The sequence below is a fragment of the Equus quagga genome, chromosome 4 (assembly GCF_021613505.1).
Source record: "Equus quagga isolate Etosha38 chromosome 4, UCLA_HA_Equagga_1.0, whole genome shotgun sequence".
Lineage (NCBI taxonomy): Eukaryota > Metazoa > Chordata > Mammalia > Perissodactyla > Equidae > Equus > Equus quagga.
This window is the reverse complement of record NC_060270.1, coordinates 62,173,567-62,180,402: the sequence shown is the minus strand read 5'-3', so window position 1 is coordinate 62,180,402 and position 6,836 is coordinate 62,173,567. Positions and strand designations below refer to the sequence as shown.

General features: G+C 43.8%; 1 protein-coding gene across 6 annotated transcripts in view; it reads left to right on the top strand.

The window, feature by feature from the left end:
* The window catches only part of FAM168B (family with sequence similarity 168 member B), a 43,787-nt gene that overhangs the window by 5,042 nt on the left and 31,909 nt on the right, over positions 1-6,836 (top strand). For 2 of the 6 annotated variants that reach the window (XM_046658669.1, XM_046658670.1), the window contains exon 2: positions 6-116. The gene's annotated coding sequence lies outside the window, so the exon portion shown is untranslated. Of the gene's footprint in view, positions 1-5; positions 117-5,373; positions 5,487-6,836 lie in introns of those variants that run through there. The other 4 variants (XM_046658664.1, XM_046658666.1, XM_046658667.1 and 1 more) reach the window with 4 other exon arrangements.

Here is a 6,836-nt window from a genome sequence, read left to right as displayed (position 1 = left end):
CGGAGACTGGCCCTCGCGGCTCGGCCCCCGCATCGGAGCAGGCCTCCGCGGCGCTCGCCCCGGGCCGGCGCGCTGGTCAGCGAGGCCCAGGCCGCCCGCCGCGGCGCGGGGAGCGAGTGAGTGCGGGCGGGGCGGGCGGGTGCCCTCGGGCTCGGCGCGCGGCCCGGCGGCCCGGCCGGAAGTGCAGCGCTTTGTGCGGCCGGGGCGGTGCCGAGGCCGGGCCAGTGCGAGCCCGAGCGACCCCGTGGGGAACCGTGCGAGGGGAGCGGCGGGGTGCGGTGCTGCCGCCCGGCTGTGGACGCCCGTGAGCGCGTGCGCGAGGCGCCGTGACTGCTGCACGTGCGCGCCGCCCGCCCGGCCGAGCCGGCGGCGCTCGGGCGCCTCAGCCGGGCTGTTTCCGAGAGGGCCGTCGGGCCCGCGCGGGCGCTCGGAGCGAGCGGCGGGCGGCTGGGGCGCGCGCGCCGCGTTGCTCTTGTGGCGCGCGTCCGCTTGCTGTGGGTTGTAGGGTTCGTGCTGCGTTGAGGTCGGGCGGAGAAGTAGCTTGGAGTATGTTAGCGTGCGAGGAAACTCGTAAAATGACAAAGTTTGTCTGGTTCCCACTCCTCAAACTCTCAAGTCATCTCTGTGTAATTTGAGATTATTTTGTCAGATATTACATGGAAAACTTTAGGTGAAAGGGTTTCTTAAGGCAATAATAGGGACACATTTAAACTTTGGTAAGTAAACAAGTAGTGGATTACTTTAGCCTTGACAGCCAAGAATTGAGCAGTTTAAGGCTGTTTTTCCTCGGTGTTGAAGCCGCTGTGGTGCACGTCGTGAGGGCTGGCTGTCTGTTTCAGGCGTTGTGAAGCGGGTTTGCGCTCGGCTCGCTCTGGCGCGGGTGTTCGCCCGTGCGGCCTGTGCCCGGCCCGTCTGCCTGAGTGGAGGCCCGGGTCTGGGAGGGTCGCCGCGGCCGCCGCTGCAGCGCCGTCGGCCTGCCTCCTGGCCTCCGGAGGAGTCGGAGCGCGTGTAGGGCGGGCGCCTGCAGCCCGGGAGGAAGCGGGGAGCCCCGTCTGCTGCTGTCACTGCTCTCCTGCCCGCTTATCAGGCCTGAAATAGTTGCCAGGATTTTCAATTCTGCTCTGCAACTGCCTTTCAAACCATTCCCATTTTTAAGGTTAGATAGAATTCTGCTGCCAAAGTTACTTGCGTTTTCAAATATCAGGAAAATGAGTATTGTAATGTCACAGATGCAGAAGATTAGAACTGAAAAATTTTTTTAAGTACATTTAAAAAATATATATGTATGTTATTTTGGTGAGGAAGACTGGCTCTGAGCGGACGTCTGTTACCAATTTTCTCTGTCTGCTTGAGGCGGGTCATCCTTGAGCTAACGTCTGTGCCTGTCCTCTACTTTGTATGTGGGATGCTGCCACAGCATGGCTTGATGAGCGGTCTGTAGGTCCATAGCCAGGCCCATCACCCGCAGTCCCAGGGCCACTGAAGTGGAGTGCATGAACTCAGCCACTATGCCACTGGGCCAGCCCCTGAAAAATACTGTTTTAACTTTTTATTGGTTCTGTAGTTTAAAGAGAAATTTTTGTCTGCCAGACTTCTCTTATATAAACCTGTTTTTTCCTGGATTAGTTGAGAACAGTTTTAAAACAGCTATACACCAGTGTAACAGAGTAATAGTTAATTTTGTCATGTTTGTGTTCCACTCTCTGTATTTTTGAAGTCTCTCCAGTTGTTCTGCGCAGAAGTACATGAATTTCTCCCAATGGATTGCAAGCCTTGGTAGGGAAGGTAGACTTTGGGGGAGTTGAGAACTTTCTGCTGTTGCGTGCTCTTCTTGATCAGACGTTACTGAGCATTTCCAGTGTTGATTATAGTAACGGGCACTTGTATCTAGATTGATGTCTCAGAGAGAGAGGATTTAAGCTTCTTGAAATTAGTTTTGTTTACGTGAAATACTAGTATACAAGGCCTTTAAAATTTTATAATTACTGTTTTGTGTGGGAACTTTGTTTAGGTCATGGTATGTTTTGAAACTAGAGAAACTAATACAGTAATGGGTCTTAAATACACTTTCCCTCTGATTATTGTTGGGTTTTTAAATTGAAGAATTTTGCTGACATTCTTTTTTTTATAGGTAAATCTGAGATTTGTCTATTCTGATGCAAGTGTCAAACCACCCATAGGAATTCTGACAGTTGAGTCATTCCAAATGGAAAACTAAAAAAAAGTGATACCCTCTGGATCCAGCCTTGGAATTGGGATCCTTGGTCCACACCATAGCAGACTGGGAAATTGGTGGTTTCTGGGTGGCCAGTGGCACTAGAACCTGAGGGAGTGTGGGTTTTTTCTTTCCGTTTTCCATTATGCAGATTTAAAAAGTGTAACAATACAGTGTACAGCCATTTACCCAACATCTTGATGTAATAATTATTAGCATTTTGCTGTAGTTTCCTGTCTTTGTAGAAATATTTTAAATTATAGACTTAATGTCATTTTTATCCTTATATGCTTTCATCTGTATTTCTAAAAAAATGATATATCTTTACGTAACCAAAATACTGTTCTCACACCTAACAAAATTAACAATTGTTTAATGTCATTTAAGAGCTACCCCATATTCATTTGTATCCCCAAATCCTTAAAATATCTTTTCACAGTTTTTTCAGTCTAAATCAGGATCCAAACACAAACTACCTATGGCCTTTATGTCTACATCTGTTTTAATGTACCTCTGTCCTTCCCACACCTCCACCTTTTTTCAGACCGTTGACTTACTGAAGAAACTGGGTCGTTTGTCCTCTAGAATGCTCCACCTTTTGGGTTTGTCTCTTTGTTTCATGGTGATGTTCAGCATATTCCTCCAACTCCTGTCTTTTCCTATAAACTAGAAGTTCAATGGATACGCTCCATTAGATTCAGATTTTTCTATTTTTGCAGCAGTACACCTTAGATGAGGCAGAGTAATTCCATCGTGTGAGGATGCATATAACGTTTAGTTTGACGGTTAGTGATATTAAGATTGGTCACTGGGTTCAGCTTTCATAGTCACTGATCAATAAACAGGTGTGTTTCAACATTTCTGATTAGATTTTAAATAAATGTCTCAGCTTCATATTTATTGCTATGGAATGTCCTGTATTCTATTGTATAGTAGTTCTTTTATTGAAGAACTTTGAGAAGATATTTACGACCTACCTTTGTGCTAAGCGTTTGTGAGATGCAGGGAGACGGGGCTGCGTGAGCTATTTTCCCTGCCCTTGAGGCTCAGAATCTTGGGGGAATCTCTCATTTTTTGAACAAGTAATGTAAGGAGCTGTTTGACATTTGTTCACACACCTTGTCTTTGTATTACCATTTTAAGCCTTTTGTCCAATTGGAGAGGGAACTGAAGCATTTTCTTTCACCAATCCTATTATCATATTTTCTTACCTATAATTTTTAATTAAGACTTTTTAATCACTTTAGAAAATATTTATTGTTATTAGCCTCTGGGGAAGTAAAAGTACTTTCAAGAAATGTAACTTCCGAGTATTTGGAACTTCTGGTATTTAGAATTCAAATGCAGTTCTATGAATTTTTTAGTGACAAATGCAGAGTAGAATTGTATTACTGGTTTAGACTGTAAGCCAGGTCATTATGGAAAGAGAGCCTTGTGTTCAGTGCTTCATTTGGATTGTTTATAATTGTGGCTGTTATAAACATTCATGTGCAAGTTTTTGTGTGGATGTATGTTTTCATCTTTCTTGGGTGTAGACCTAGAAGTGGAATTAGCGGGTCATATCATAACTCTTGTGTTTACCTGCTGTGCTGTTCATGAGCTTCATTGCCTACCAGATGACATCTCCAGCTCAGCCCCACATTTAAGGGTCTCCCTATGATGGTTCTAACTTAACCTACGTCTCCATAACATCTTTGCAGATTCCCTACCTGTTGCTTAAGCTCCAGGCAAGCCCAATTGCCTGATATTCCTAAAGCATTTTCTCATTTGTATCACTTTTGTGATCCTACCTGCTGCTTAGAGCTTATTGGAAACACCCCTCTGTAATCAAGTTTTTCCTAACCATTCCTCCCCTCCTACAATGAATTTTTGCTTTCCTCATTCAACCTTCAGAACGCTTTATTCTACTGTTAGGTGGTTCGTCACACTCTTTGCCCTGTATCACCATTATTCATGTCTTTTTTTTTCTTCCCCAAATCCTGCCAGTACATAGTTGTATATTTTAGTTGTGGGTCCTTCTAGTTGTGGCACGTGGGACGCTGCGTCAACATGGCCTGACGAGCTGTGCCATGTCTGCACCCAGGATCCGAACCGGCAAAACCCTGGGCTGGTGAAGCAGAGCACGTGAACTTAAAACTCGGCCACAGGACCGGCCCCCATGTCTTTTTTTCTTATAGGCCTGTTTGTGCAGTACAATAGCCATCACCTACATGTGACTGGTTTTTTTTTTTTTAATTTTTTTTAATTCTAATTTTTTTTTTTTGAGGAAGATTAGCCCTGAGCTAACTACTGCCAGTCCTCCTCCTTTTTGCAGAGGAACCCTGGCCCTGAGCTAACATCCGTGCCCATCTTCCTCTACTTTATATGTGGGACGCCTACCACAGCATGGCGTTCCAAGCGGTGCCATGTCCACACCCGGGATCCAAACCGGCGAACCCCGGGCTGACGAGAAGCGGAATGTGTGAACTTAACCAGTGCACCACCGGGCCGGCCCCTACATGTGACTGTTTGATTCAAATTAAACTGAAATGTAGTTCCTTAGTTGTGCTAGCCACATTTCAAGTGTTCATAGCTATTAGTAGCTACTGTATGTGGTCAGAGCAGACATACATTTCCATCTTCACTGAAAGTTCTGTTGGACATCACTTTTCTAGATTGTAAACTCAGAACAGGGACTGTGAGAGCTTTTTTTTGTTTTTTCTCTTACCTTTGCATAGTGCTTTGCTTATCTTGAATTCAGTTAAGAAAATAAAATTAGATTCTGGCACAGAATAGAGAAATACAGTTTTAGGAAGTATTTACTTCTTGAGAGATGATAGTTGAACTAGACAAGTTGATGAAATATTTGAGGGCCTCCACAATGTTTATGTTGTAGTTCCTCCAAGAATGGGTTGAAAGTGCAGAATAATAGGGATTGGCAGTTGCCAATTTGTTTATTCTTAAAGTGTGGGGTAAAATACACGATTGATTCTCCTGATTTCTTGCTATGTCTTCCTCTCCTTGTTTTCTCTCTCTAGTCTGTTCTGTAGACTTGCAGTGTCCAGTGTGGTAGCCCCTAGCTGCATGTGACTGTTTAAATTTAAATTGAAGTTAAATAAAACTGAAAAATCAGATCCTGCACAAGCTGCCTTCCTCCTGTGTTCGGTTGTTACTTTTAGCTGATGGGTGCTTATTGGACAGCCCACATGGAGAAGAGCTTCATCGCTGCAGAAAGTGCTGTTGGACAGCGCTGATCTGGACCTCTGTCTTAGCCGTGGTTGTGGATGTCATGGTAAATTTGGCATCTGCCTTTTGGTTTAGAAGTTTAAAAAAATTAAGACAATTCTTCAGATAATGAATGTCCCAATGACGAATGTCCCCAGTTTATTCCTGATTTAGACTAGAACTTGTTACAAAGTCTGAGAATGTGACTGAGTGTACTTTTTTGTCTACTGAACTGCTTGGTTATGAATATTCTAAATGAGTCACATGAGCTGAAAATTTGAAGTGGTTCCTTTTTGTATTTTTGTTTTAGTCATGGAATTTGATACCTAGAGTGTCTTGAGGTGCACGTGGTTTTTAAAAGTTAACAGGTGGTTGCACCTGTTTTCCGCCAGACATTGTTATTGGTGCTTGGGGTACTGCAGTCGATAGAACCAAGTCCCTGATCCCTGCCTGCATGGGGTTACATTCTAGTTGGGGTTGTAGTGGGGAAGGCAGACACTGAACAAGTAAACATATGTATATTTTGTGTATTTTTATTTTTTAAATAAACTTTATTTTTTAGAGCAGTTTTAGGTTCATGGCAAAATTTAGTGGAAAGTACAGAGTTCCCATATACCTGTTGCCCCCTTTATGCTGTTTTTACTTTAATTTAAAAATTTTTTTTTGTTTTTTGTTTTTGATGAGAAAGATTGGCCCAGAGCTAACATCTGTTGCCAATCTTCCTCTTTGTTTTGCTTGAGGAAAATTGTCCCTGAGCTGACATCTGTATCAGTCTTCCTCTGTTTTGTATGTGGGATGCCACAACAGCATGGCTGATGAGTGGTGTGTAGGTCTGTGCCTGGGTTCTGACCCCTGAACTCCAGGCCGCCAAAGTGGAGTGCGTGAACTTGACCACTATGCCACGGCACCAGCCCTGTGTTTTTATTTTTAAATTTAAGATTGTCTTAATCCTTACTATTACTCACATAAACCAGTGAGTGACTTACTAGATGAGGGATAGTGAAGAATACTTTGGATGATAAAATTCAGAGGAGTTTGCTGGAGGTACTAATGAGAATCTTATTTCTATTGGGGAAGGGGTAAACATGGTTATAGCTGTGCGAGTTCTTGAACTTTTCAGGAAAAAAAGATTATGAATGATAGAACATCGGATGGGTTAATAGAGTTGCTGGGCTGTACCTAATTTGTCTTTTTTAGAAAATACATATTTAACAGTTGTTTAAGAAACAAAAAAAAGTGGAAAAAGAACACTAAAACCACCCCATCTGGAGACACGCACTGTTGATATTTTATTTCCTCCCAGCCTCTCTTCCATTTGTGCTGGAGGTGCACTGGCCTGTACGTGCAGGTGCAAATCTGGGGTCATACTGCAGTGCAGTGTTGTACCTTCTTTTCCTTTATTATTATGTTAATCTTC